The following is a 13,225-nucleotide window of genomic DNA, read 5'->3' on the forward strand; positions in this document are numbered from 1 at the left end:
ACTTGTTTGGTAGCCCTGTGTTGCCAGTGCTTGTGAAGGTTGTTCAGGAAGTCATTGGAGAGGAAGTCTTTCCAATGTGGATCAAAGTGCAGGTTCCTGCTGGTCACTGGCTCAGGATGTTTTCATGTCTTCTGTGAGACATGCATGAATCAAATGGGTCCTGAACATGTTACCTTGGGTCAAATGTCTTCTGTGGGAGGGCATGTCTAGTCTAAGGTGAAGCCTGTGCGCAGTGGAGTTGTGGAGAGCTTTGTGCTGGCTCCCATCCTGCTCAGTGTTTTGTCCCATTAGTTGTCTGGGAGATGGTGTTGCCTTTCTACAGCTGTATGGAGATGAGTTTTGGAGGGCCTGCAAGTGATGTGGTGGGAGAGAGGGGAATTGGAACTCGTGCTGGTCATTTGAGCTTTCTCACAGGAAGGCTAGGGATGCTCTGGAAGAAGCGGATGAGGGAGCTTCTGCCCCTCCAGGTGCTGGAGGTGTTCACAAAGTCCCTCAGCTTGCTGATACATTCCTCCAGCATCTGGCATGTTCTGCTTATTGTGCTTTGGACAAAGAGGGGCTTCTTGGTAGCTCCCTAATGCCCCTCTGTCCCCATTATGGACACAAGGTGCAAAGGAAGTGTGGTGCCCTCCCTTTAGACTGGCAGCTTTTTCCTCTTTCCAGGTACAATGCTGACAGTCCATCTAGAAAGCCCCCTGTGGCACCTGCAAAGCCCCCGCAGGAAGAGGAGAAGGCAAAAGAGGACACCAGGGCCAAGAAAGGTAATGGGAATGCTGGATCCTGGCAGGGGTTTGTGCCTTCTGCTTCCGTCCTCTTTGGCCAGGCAGTGGAGGCAAGGCGACAGTGCCATGGCTCAGGTAGCATCAGGCACTGGAGGTGACGCTGCGTTCCCAGTACGGGACATCTGGAGTGATTCCTGAGGGAACACGACCTTCCGGCAGCCCAACACTCCCAGCTGCAGCTGATGCCTCCCAGATAAACTTTCCCCCATTGCCACGGCACTCAGTGCTCTGGGGTGCACTGCAAAGTGCTCTTGCGCTGGACATGTTGGTGCAGAAGGGAGGCAAATGTGAGCACTGTCCTTGTGCAATGTGAATCCTAAATTGTGCAGGGAGCTGCAGGTCACAGAGAGGCTGAGCTATTTCATGGGACCAGTGAGTTGTCATTGAATGAGAAAAGCCCCCGAGAGTAGATGGGGAAAAATGACAAGGCAGAGAGAAGGCAGTGTGCGGAAGGGCCAAAGACCACGCAGGAAAGAAGGCCTAGAAGGAGTCACCTTGAGGCCTCACACTGTTATCACAGGCTGGAGCACATCTGAAGAGCCTTCCCATTCCAAAGGCCTCCTCAATGCTGTCCTGAAGTGTTTTCTTCTCTCCTGCTTACAGGAAATCTTCCCGCCAAGCACCTCCCCCTCAGAGCGAGGCATCCTCCAGCCAAAATAACAGCTCCCACGAAGCAGAAGGGGAAAGGGAAGAAAGCTGAGGACAAAGCGCCTGCTGGCAGGTGAGAGCCGTGGAGGAGTGGGTGAGGGTGAGCCTGTAGCGTAGTGCGTGTCTGGGGGAGATGTTTCCTCTGCACACAAGGTTCACAGCAGCTCTGAATGTCCTTTATCACATGCCCCGGGGACTCCTGAGCCCTCGATGGCAGGAATGCCTTGACAGCCCTGACCACTTTCTCCTTCTCTGACCCTGCGTCTCCAGGAACAATCTGTTCTCCATGCCTAAGCACAGGGCACTGGGGACCACCAGGCCATTTGTAATACATTTGGCAGGATGGGGTAAGGGTGTCTCTTGGAGCCTGTCTTGGTAGAGGAGGCTGCTCCTCTCCGGGCTGCATCCAGAGCGAGCCCGTGTCTGGGCACGCTGAGCGTTCCTGAGGGCACATCCTGCAGCCCCGGGCGTTTCAGCTGGGGGTGGTCTCTGTCCCTGTGGGTGTGAACACAGTCAGCGGAACCCATCTCCTTCTCTGGCAGAAGGGCCTTGTGCCGCAGAGGCAGGTGCCCAGCCGGTGAGTGCAGGACGGAGACCCAAGTGCCCCTGTGCTCCCAGCACCTGCCCACAAGGTGTCTTTTCAGGGGGCTCCTGGCCATCGCAGGCAGCTGCTCCAGGAAGGTGGTGCAAGGCAGGACAAAGGGCAGTGCTGAAGCCATGCCCCCACCGGAGAAACTGGTGAAGAAAATCCAGAGGTGGCCAGGACAGGTGCGTGCTACAGCCTGAGGTCCTGCTAGGGCCACGGGGACGTGTGGAAAAGCGCAGTCCTATGGGCAGTGGGTAGGAGAGATCCCTGCCTGCGTGTTCACTTGGCCAGTGACCAACGACGTCTGGGCCTTGCTTGAAAAGGTGCAGGTCACCCGCTAGTTCTGGAGGGCATTTGTCCCTCCAGCATTCTCAGGAAGCACCTCAGAAGCCCCTCTTTGGCCCTGTTTCCCGTGGGAAGGTACCTGCTGGGCCTTTCAGGGAGAGGGCATGGGCAATTTCCCTTTAGTTCTGTGATTATTGAGCTCATTGGTGAGATCCAAACTGGGATTTTGAGACCTGCCCCTATGAGCTTCGGGGCGTAAGAGCGCTGCCGGGAAGGCTCAAGCCAAGCGGCAGGAGAGAGGATGAGAAATGCCCTTTGCACCCTGGGAAAGCACAGATGCCAGCAGTCCTCTTTGCCGTTTCTTTTCTGTGGCCCTCCAGGTGGAATATCACTTCCGGGTAATGGGCGAGGGCGTTCTTGTCTTTCCTCCCATCTGAAGCCCTGTGAAGATTTCCCCTTCTGGAGTCCTTGGCTGGAGACCCAAGCAGGCAACAGAAGAGAGAAGAGTGCTTTGGGAGAACTCCTCTGGAGAAAGACCAGCATTTCCTCCAGAGCTTTTTTCCAGAAGCATCTGTAAGAGGCAAGGACCATCAGGAAGGGGGCTTCTGCTTTCATTGACCTCTCCAAATTTCCTTTTTATGGTGGGAGTGTATTTATTTCTTAATAAAACTTTTCCTGAACATTGCACAGAGACTTGACTTCTGTGTTCTCTGTCCCCTCACGACCAGCTCACGGCACCAATGCCTCCATCCATCTTCCCCACTTCCCTCACCCAAGCCTACTCCCCCATGTGGCTGTCCAGCCCTGCCCAGCCCAGCTCCAGCCCCATGTCCCTGCACAGAGGGAGAAGCCCTGCTCCTGCCACCCCACAGCAGCTCTTGCTGCTGCTGAACCCTGCTCTCCCAGCTGGAGCTCAGCTGCGTCTACCACCCACTGCGTCCCGCTGCGTCTCCAGTCTCAGCCTCTCTCCAGCCAACAACTCAGGCCAAGGATCAAGCACAGGCTGGGTGGAGAGCGCTGTCCTCTCCACCCACGTTGTGCTCGGGGCAGATGAAGCACTGTCCCGGCTACAGGGGTCTCTGGCAGAGCCGCCTGCACAGCAAGCAGAGCTCTGAAGTGCTCCCACGTCCCCACACGGTCACAGCAGCAGGGACTCAGCCGGCCCCTTTGGCTGCCCCATGGCACTGCTCCCTCCCTTCTCCCCATTCAGGAAGCAGAGGTATAGACATGACCACCCAGCACGGGCACACGCTGGTCCCTCTCCTGTCCTTCCTACCAGGGATGGGCATGGCACAGCTCAGCTCAGCTCAGCTTCAGCAGCACACACATGCATCCTCCGTGCTGCTCTCCTGGTCCCCTGGCCATCCCATTTGGTCCAGAGGGACATCCCCCAGGAGCGTGCATGGACTAGCCTCCAGCAGATGTGCTGTCCCAGAGCCACCTGGCCAGGGCTGGACCTCTGGAGAAGTGGGGACGGGAATTTTGCCTTTTCCCTCTGGGTTTCCCACGTCAGTTCCTGGGAGTGGAAAAGAGCATTCCCTGCGAGCAGGGGAGGTGCAGGGAGGTTGCCGCTCATGAAGGAGCAGGGAGGTGTACGGAGGTTGCATCACATGAAGGGGCTGGTGAAGACGGGGCCATGAGATGCTTTGGGAACGCTCTCAGGTTCCATTTGTGTCTGCTGAGGATTGCCTTTCTGCTCTTCTTTGAGGAGGACAGAGGGCAGAATGGATAGCATTCACTAAACCCTGATTTACTCTCTTATAGCCCTAGCAAAGGGTGTGCCTTCTGCTTGGTGCTGATCCTAAACACTTCTGATTCCTCTCACCATTCCCTCCTGGTGAGCCTCCTCACCCCCCCCACCCCAGCAAGACCTACCTCTGCACACACACACAGGGGTGAAGGGGAAGGTCAGTGGCACCAGCCCAGCAGCCGTGACCCCCCTGCTCACAGCAGCCCTGCCTCGGGACACAGGTCCTTCCCTGGGCCCTGGGCCTTCCCCAGCCTCCGTCAGACCCCTGAGGTTCCCACCGCTTTGTCTGGGATCCTTCCTGGGGACTGTGAGCAAAAGCCAGGGTGCCGAGCAGCACAGTCCCCCAGGCACCCCACCACGGGGGCACCGTCCCTGGGTCGGCTCCAGCCAACAACCTTTCTGTTTACAGCCGAACGTGCTGCCAGTTGGCCCACAGAAACCCCCCACCTGGGGCTGTGCCGGGGGCTCCAGTGTCAGCACTGTCCTGGTGCTGCAAGAATGGGAATGTCCCTGAGCGCAACCCCGTACCCAGCCCCAGGCAGGGGGACGCTGCCCTTTGCCCATGGCCGGGTGCTGGTGGGCAGCATGGTGCAGGGGGAGGCCTGGTGCCTGGCTGAGGGGCTCTGGGCAGCTCCCTGCCCAGCACCAGCTCTGCCTGCTCCCATGCTCCCTCCACCCCACACCCTGGGGGCAATCAGAGCTGTGGGCACATCCCCCTGGGGAGGGCATTTCCCTCACACCCCTCCCTCCTGCTGCTGCCCTCGCGGACACAGGTGACGCACACAGGAGTGCTGCCTGCGCTGGCAGAGGTGACTCAAGGAAGGGGCTTGCTCCTCTCCATCAAGCCTCCCCTGGCAGGACCAGAGCCTGGCAGCAGCGCCTGCAGCGACACTCTCCCCCTGACCCAATTAGCTGCAGAGATGCTGAAGGGGCAGCGCTCCGTGGCGTGGCCCTGTGCAGGAGCAGTCCCAGGGCAGAGGCAAGGCCAGATTCCCCCACGGCCAGGCAGGAGGGTCTGAATGGAGTTTTCTGGGGAGGGTCTGAGGGCAGCAGGGCACAAGGGGGCTGTGCTTGTCAGGGACATGGCATGGGAGGAGAGGGCACCCCAGAGCACACCCCCCATCTACGTATGCCATGTGTAAGGGGATGTAGCTCAGTGGAAGAGCGCCTGCTTCGCATGCAGGAGGTCCTGGGTTCAATCCCCAGCATCTCCAGGAAGGACTTTTCTCCTCCATCTCCACCCCTTAGCTATGGTGCTAAGGGCTGCCTTGGCCAGGGCCCCTCTGCGGTTCTGTGGAGACTGATGCCATGCAGGGACGGGGCCTGGGTCTGTGAGCCATGTGTCGTTACAGCCTCTGGGCTTCCCCTGCTGCCACACAAGTCAGCTGGAAGAGACTTTTCCCAAGGGCTTGTTTTAGTTCGACCTGATGCCCATATGCAGATCTGCAAGGAGTGGTAAATACTGGAAAGCTAGGTAGAGAAGTGCTCCATTCTCAGCAGGTGGCTGGGTGCCTCCGCAGCCTTTCCTCCAACCATCTCGTGCCTGTTTTGCCCCTTTCTCCCTTTGCTGTTGGCCCTTTAGCAACCACAGGCTCTGCAGGTGGGCTTCTCCCTTGTGTTCTTGAGAGCAAGCTTTTGGCCAGGCAGGGAAGCAGCCATGGGATCAGGTAGGGACAGTTAGGATTTACAGTTGCATATCCATAATTAGTGATTGCAGTTAGTAAAGGCAGCAGTGGCATGGTATTTCTCTGGCTTTTATAACCATGGAGATGCCTGTCAGTTAGTTTTGTGCAAGGAACAGCAGAGTTTTGGTTAGGAAATGTGGGAGGGATCCTAAGCCATCGGGACAGATGCCACTTCCTCACTGGAGGAGCTGGCGGGGTGGATCTCAAATGTGGGCCAGAGAGCCCAGGAGGGGCAACTCTCCTGCCTTTGCCATGGCCAGACTGCTGGCGCTGGCTGGGGCTTCTCTGGGCCGGAGCAAGGAGGAGTGCAAGAGTAAGTTGTGCAAGCTGTCCCACTGTTGCCAAAGGGCTGGTAGAGGTCTGTTGCTTTGCCAAAAAATTGATGGTCTCACGTGAAAACCCACCATTCTTGTCAGCTAGCTACTGCTGCTGTGAGATGGGATTTAGAGGGAAAGTGGCACACAGAAGCACCTCTCTAGTCAGCCTTCTTCCTTAAGGCATTTGAGACTGCTCCACAGAAGAACACTCTGTGGATGAGATGAGGAGCAAGGTCACAATATCTTGGCAAAAGTCATTGTCCTGCTGTAGCTCAGACATGGGCAGTGAGCCAGCCCTTGACTGGGCTGTGAAAGCCCCATGCTTCATTCTCGAAAAGCAGTAGGTTTGAAAGCTGACCTAGGGTACATTGAAAGCTCCACAACACAACCACATGCTTTCACGTGCCTTAAAGAAATCTTCTGGTGAAGCGCCTGGACAACATAGCCTTTGGGAATGATGGGGGTCTACGCAAAGGCAAGAGCCTCTGCAGTGCTCACCTTTCGTGTTACAACTAACCCCAGGCTCAACCCCCGTTGGGCATTTTGGAATGGTCCGTCTAAGACAGGAAGAAAAGCATGCACCTTCCTTTTTGCAGAGACAGCGTCGGTGGTGGGAGTTGAAAGAAAACTTGCCCAAGTAAAGAAGTAGCACCGAGTCAACTGGTGAACTGGTGTCACACTGGCTTTGTGCTCTCTTAGGGTGAGCCTAGAGCACTTTGTCCCCAGGTGCTCACTTTGGGTTGACAGTGTCCACTCTGTGGGGCCTGGGGGCACCCAGGAAAGCAGTCAAGGGCTCTGTTGAGCAGCAGAGCCCCAAGTGCATGCTCGTGGGGCAGACGGAGGGGTTTAGGGGACCTGAGCCCCGACAAGTGAACTGGTGCATGAGAAGGGTCTGTGGGGAGCAGGGGGCAGGCGGAGGCTGCCCAGGGATGGCAGAGCCCTTGGTGACTGTGCTCCTGTGACATCTCCCCGTGTCACAGTCAGGCGCTGGCACGGCCTCAGTCCCGCAGTGTGCAGGGGGACAGGACAGGGCAGCAGTGCGCAGGACTCGTGGAGGAGGACCCTGAGCGCAGCCCACGCCTTTCCCTGCAGCCCTCGGGCTGCCCCACGGGACCGAGGCGTTTTCCTGAGGCCTCCCCAGTTCCCACCCTGTGTAAGACATGAGGGGTGCCATTTGCCTGGGGTCCAGGGTGGCCGAGCGGGTGGGGGGAGGTGGTGATGCGGGGCTGGGACAATGGTGTCCACAGCCACCACTAGCCCTGCAGGGTCAAGGTGTCCCAGGAAGGGCTGGGACCCGCCACCAGGAGCACCGGGGAGACACCAGCATCACCTGCTCTGGCTCTGGGAGGGGCTGCCTGGGAGCAGCCTGGCCCCATGGTTGGGCCTGGCTTGGGCTCCATGGCCCAGCACAGCCAGGGGAAGGCAAGGACACTCCGGGATTGCTGGCATCACCCCCACTGGCTTTGCTTGTAAGAGGCACTCCTGGAAGCGGTGCCTTGGCAAAATGTGTTGGCATCTGCCCAGCGAAGCCCTTCGTCTGGGAAAGGCACAGCCACGTGCCTGATTTCTGATGTTGGTCCCTTGCCCACTGCAGCCAGGTGATGCCGGTGTTTCTGGAGGGCCCCCAAGAGGCCTTTTCCAGGGCATTTGCTGCTTGCTGAAAAACTGTTGCCCCGTGTGCCTGCACAGCCTCCTTTAGGACCACTGTCTGCCCACTGTGGCGACACAGAGATGCGGCCAGGCCTGAGCGCAGGCTCCCCCTTCCCCAACGCTCAGCACCTCCTCTCCTTCCCACAGGATGGCTGAGAGACCCCCCAGCAACCCCAGGGTGGCCTGGGAGAAGGACAGGGAAGATGGAGCTCCCCAGGAGATCGGCTCCCAGACACAGCTCCCCGGCGTGTGCGTGCCTCAGCCTCTGCAGATGGGTGAGTGAGTGGCACCATGCAGCTGGGCAGGGATGGGGGCTGCAAGACCACCCCACTCTGCCGCACGCTCTCCCCTCCATGGCAGGCTGGGGGGGGGGTGTCCCCAGAGCCCTGGGGGCACCGCGGTGCCGGCATGCCTGGGCCTGCTGTGTGCTCGGGGGCCGGCCTGGCACAGCATCCTTCCAGGAAGGAGAGGAGCAGAGGGGACCCGGCTCCCGCTCTGCGGCACAGGCTGGGAGGGGCAGCGATGCTGCGGGGCAGGGACCTTGCCTGCCCGTCTCGCAGCGAGTTCCTGATCCCGGCACCCCTGGGCTGTTTCCCCAGGTCACTGTGCTCCAGAATCACGCACCAGCTGTCGGGCACCTCTCAGCCCCGACAAGCGCAGGGGAGCTGGAGTCCGTGCAGCAGGCAGCGTGGCTGCACAGAGGGCACAGCTCTGCCACCCACCTCTGCTGCCTCCTGCCAGCCCCCAGAGCTCTGCCTGCTCTTTCTTTCTCAGGGCAAGGGGCTTCTGCCACCAGCTGCTCCGATGTGCGGAGAGAGGAGCAGGAAGCCCTGGCGTGCATCCAGGCCTTTCTCACAGGCAGAGGAAGGGTAACTACAGACATTGCCACTCGGGCTGCACCCTGCTACCACTGGCCGAGCCTCCCGCCGTCTCATGCTCTCTGTTTTGTCTCTCTCCTCCCCGCTGTCAGGAAGAAGCTCAGCAGCTGAAGTTTGTGGCCTCTGTCTGCACCCTCAGCCGCTTGGCCAGGCCACAGAGTTGTGGCCGGGGCAGCCCTGATGACAGAACTGCCGAGGCTTGCAGCGTCACTGTGGCCACGTGGAGGGCAATGGTCTCCAAGCCCAGCACGTCGAAGAAGGTGCTGTGGGAGCTCCTCAAGATGCTGGTGGAGCGGCCACTGCGCAAACCGTTCACCAACGTCAGGGACAGAACCCGCATCCTTCCCCTGGCCGTGAGTTACTGGATGAGACCTCCCTCACCCCCAGGGCTCTGCTCACCTGTCTGGGGCAAGCGGCAGAGCCCTCTGTGCCCTCTCCATCTGCCCATGATCCATGAGCGCCTCGTAGTACGTGCACACAGCACCCTGGGGCCACTGCCAGCAGGACAGGCTCTGGCAGCGCAACAGGGACGTCTCTGCAGTGAGAACCATTTCTGCGTGTTTTCTGTAGGCAACCAGGGCACTCTATGAGCTCCTCCAGCAGTGCAGCTGCTCGCAGGTGGTGAAGACATTTTTCTCCCACCTCTGCCTGGCGCTGCTCTTCCAAATTGGCTTCACAGCAGAGCTCACGCCGCAGGACATTGCGATCTTCCGGAGGGAATGCCACCGATGGGACCCATCCGCTCCCACCAGCCCTGTCAGGTGCTCCATCCCCGTCCCCTCGTCCCTCCCTTGGACCTGGAGCCAGGGCCAGGCTGCCGGTATGAGCCAGCCTTTGCTCTGCACACAGCTCAGCAGTGCAGACCATGGCAGCTTTGTTCTGCTGCGCTGGCTACGAACACCAAGCCCTGGTCCTCAGGACGAAGGGAGGCTGGGACATGCTTCTCAGCCCTGACACTCTCCACTTGGGAGTCATTTTACTGGCCAGGTGAGAGTCCTCTTTGCCCAGCTCTACACAACACAGTCCCCTTCCTCTGAGGTGCCAGGGAGTCCCCAGGCGTGCCAGGACCGCCTGCTGGGGCAGCAGCTGGTGTTAGCAAGGGTGAGAGAGGGTGCCTGGTGCGACCAGTCACCTCCCGGGGACCTGGAGTCCCCTCCCTTAGCGACTGGGCTCAGGCCACGCAGAGTGCCATGGCTCTGTCTGTATGCAGCTCTACTGGAGAGGGTTAACCAGGAAAGGGGCAAGATGCACAGGGCCATGTGCACGGGAGGAGCCCATGGGGACAAGCCTCCCGCATGGGCAGGAAATGGGATGTGTGGACAGGCCCTGACTTGGTGGTGGGAAGGGTGTCTTTGTGCTCTGCCACCAAAGGGAGCCTGAGGATGCCACACTGGCTCTGCAGAGGTGGTGTGCGGTGGGGAGAGACGGCCACTGGGTGAGCAGCTGCCACTGGCTGCGCCAGTGGAATGCCACTGTGGCCTTGCCCTGCACGTCCTGGCCTGTGGGGCAGCAGCTAGACTTTAGCGGTGCAACCGCAGAAGAGGTCTGCGGGATCAGCTGCATACTGACAGAGCCTCCTTCCCCCTGCTAGAGAGATCAGGAAGATTCCAACGCTTGACCAGTGCTGGATCTTCAACCAGCTGGCAGTGCTGCTCCACAGGGAGGACCAGTTTCAGGAGATCCCGGCCATGGCCTTCTTCACTGAGGTAGACCTGACGATACGCAGTGCCTGTCCTGCGCTGGTGTTAGCCCCCCTGGCTGTGGTCCGTGGCTGCTGGGGGGTAACCCCTGTAACTCTCTGCGTTTTGTGCCTCCCTGGTGCCAGCTCTCGCTGTTCAATTGCTCCTCAAAGGCAGGAGCACAAGAGGCTGCAGAGGGTTCAGAGGGCGGAAGAGCAGGCGGGCAATCTGCATGGTGTACCCTGGGGCCCAGGGCTTGGGTTGAGGGGCCACGCAGGCTGCCTGTGGTCACAGCTACCCGCAGGACAGGCTTTGGAGGGCCATGGAGCACCCTGCTCTTGGCTGTCGGTGGGACCGAGCGTGGCCTCGTGCTGCAAGGGAGCGCTGTAGGCTCTGTCCCTCTCTCATGACGTGTGTTCCAGCTGCTGGTCTGCACTGACTTCGCCAAGGAGGGGGACCGTGTCCTCAACCTCTTGCAGAGGTATCTGCCACATCGCTCCCCAGTGATGCGTTGGCTGGTGCTCAGAGGCCTCATCACAGCGTCTGAGAGACCCACGATGGTGAGTAGGGGACATACACACACACTTGTGTGACAGCGTGGGGGTGGGCAGAAGGCAAGGAGTAAGGCAGTGTCTTGGACTTTTTGGGCAATGAGAGGTGTGCTAGCTGGTCCCAGCTCCTCCAGCTGCCTTCTTCCTCAGTCCGGCACGTTTCAGGCCAGGCCATTGGCTGTGCAGCACCAGGAGAAAGGCACCAGTGCCTGCCTGAAAGGGCTCCTGGTACAGGCACATCCCGGCTGTGTCAGAGAGAGTTTTTGCCAGGGCAGGCCATCGTTGCCCCACAAAAAGGGTGTTCTGTGCTTCTTGCAGGCAAGAAAAATGCACTCGCTGCTGCCAGACTTCATGAAGTGCCTGCAGGATGCCGACAGGGACAGCAGGGTGAAAGTGCTGATGGTGCTGAGGAACATCTTCCGCTACATGGAGAGGCAGAGAGCCCACCCCAGTACCCTGCAGCTGATGGAGATGCTCCTGCCCCTCTTTGATGATGTAAGGCCGGCAGGAGAGCCCAGGGCTCTGCCGCACGTTTGTACATGGCCGCAGGTGTGATGTGTCCCTCTCCGCTGTGCCCACTGGTGGGGGAATGTGTACCTCCCGCCACGAGTCCTGGGAACTGTCAGCAAGTGCTGTGCTCAGGCCACTGTCCGCTGCACTCCCAGCTGCTCCGTACCGTGCTGAGCCCTTGCTGCTCTTGCTGCGGCTTAGGGCGGAGGTAAACCAAGAGCCAGGAGCAGAGCTGAGCCCAGGCACAGGCTGCCCCTGTCCATGCAGTTCTGCTGGGAGGACCTGAGCAACCCCAGGGCGGGAGAAAGAACGTCCCATGTGGAGGGAGAGGCACCGAGGGCCTGGGAGAGCGTGTGCTGCCTCTGCAGGACAGCCCTCTGCCCCAGCTTCCTCAGCAGCAGCCTGCTCAGCAGAGCCCCAGCTCTGCCCTTCTGCTGGGCTCGGGGACAGCTCCGCACAGAGAGGAGGAGGCGCCTTGCTGGGGCACCCCTGCTCATGGCCGGCTGCCACGACCATTGCCGAGGTCTCCTCTGCCCTCTTCTCTCTGTCCAGGAGGCCAGCCGGGTGCGAGAGCTCTCCATGCTCCTCTTCAAAGACATCATGGAGACTCTGGTGTGGAGTGACAAATGGAGGATGAAGAAGGATGTGCAGAGGAGCCTGCTGCCTCTCTTCTTTCATTTGAGTGATGAGGCACGGCGAGTGGCCCAGGTGGGACTTCTGACAGCAGCAGTGATTCAGGGGGTGGATGCTGACGCCCCACGGGTGGGCCTCCACACCTCTGAATGTGTGTCGCTGGCCTCCTGCATCCCAGAGGACAGTGCAGAGCTGCCATCCCTCTCTGCCTCAGACCCACCACAGCCTTCAGCTGGGGGTTGTTCCTTTCCCTGGCTACACCTTCCCCAAAGGGGCTGGGCTGTGGTGGCATCTCCCCGTCTGCTATTTGGCAGGCCTCTCAGGAGACCCTCCTTGAAGCAGCCCAACTCCTGCACTGGGAGCGGCTCAGGTATCTGACAAAAACAGGGCAGACGTGGAAGATCTGCGAGTGCATGGTAAGCAAAGCCCCAAAGTCCCCAAGGGCCCGGGCCAGCTGAGGCCTTGTCCTCACGCACAGGGTATGGGGCACCGTGGCACACAGCTCTTCCCTCGCCCACTGCTGCAGCCCAGAGCTGCAGCCTGGAGCTGCTCCTTGAGCGCACAGCCCTGACGCGCTCTTCTCCAGGCCCCTCTGCCCTCACTGACTCTTGCAGGCTGATGGGCAACCTGCTCACGCTGGGGCTGGCAGCAGCACAGGGGGCTCTCAGCGCCTCCCGACCACGCTCCGGTCCTGTGCTGCCTTCGCACCTCATCAGCACGGGGCTCCTGGCTGGGAGCTGTGACTGTCCTGGCACGGGAGGGATGGGGAGGGTATCCCTGGGAGGAGGGCTGGGCCGAACCTACTGGGGAGGGTCTGTGTCATCCCTGTACCCTTGTGCTCTCTCCAGCTGGCACGGTACAGGAGCAGAGCAGAGGAGTACGTGAGCCAGAGCCTGCCATACCTGCAGGACCCTCAGGCATCCTTGCGAGAGGTGGCCGTGAGGTTCATCGGTGAGCCACAACCCTTGGGGCCGCCCTCTGAACCCTTGGGTGCCTGCAGCCCCGACCGCTGGGTGCTGGCCTGAGCACCCAGGGGCTCCGTGTCTCCCTCTCCCATCCTTGCCCACATGGACAGGCTGATGGGAGCTCTCTCTGGTGCCACACACCCTCCTCGGTGGTTGCACTGTGCTGCACAGGGTCAGACCTGCCCAAAGGGAGGAGGGCATGTGGCCAGGCCGGCGGGGTGGAGGGGAGCTGTGCTGCTGGGAGCATGCTGGGGAGCACGAGGAGTGATGGGCTTTGTGTACCTAGGGCTCGCCGCGCAGCATGTG

The 13,225-nt window shown here is 60.0% G+C and overlaps 1 non-coding gene across 1 annotated transcript; it reads left to right on the forward strand.

Moving 5' to 3' along the window:
• The first annotated feature begins 5,193 nt into the window (after positions 1-5,193).
• Positions 5,194-5,265, forward strand: TRNAA-CGC (transfer RNA alanine (anticodon CGC)). The gene has a single exon. It is a non-coding gene; the product is annotated as a tRNA-Ala (tRNA).
• The last annotated feature ends 7,960 nt before the right edge of the window (positions 5,266-13,225 follow it).

This window comes from Rhea pennata, unplaced genomic scaffold (assembly GCF_028389875.1).
Source record: "Rhea pennata isolate bPtePen1 unplaced genomic scaffold, bPtePen1.pri scaffold_26, whole genome shotgun sequence".
Classification (NCBI taxonomy): domain Eukaryota; kingdom Metazoa; phylum Chordata; class Aves; order Rheiformes; family Rheidae; genus Rhea; species Rhea pennata.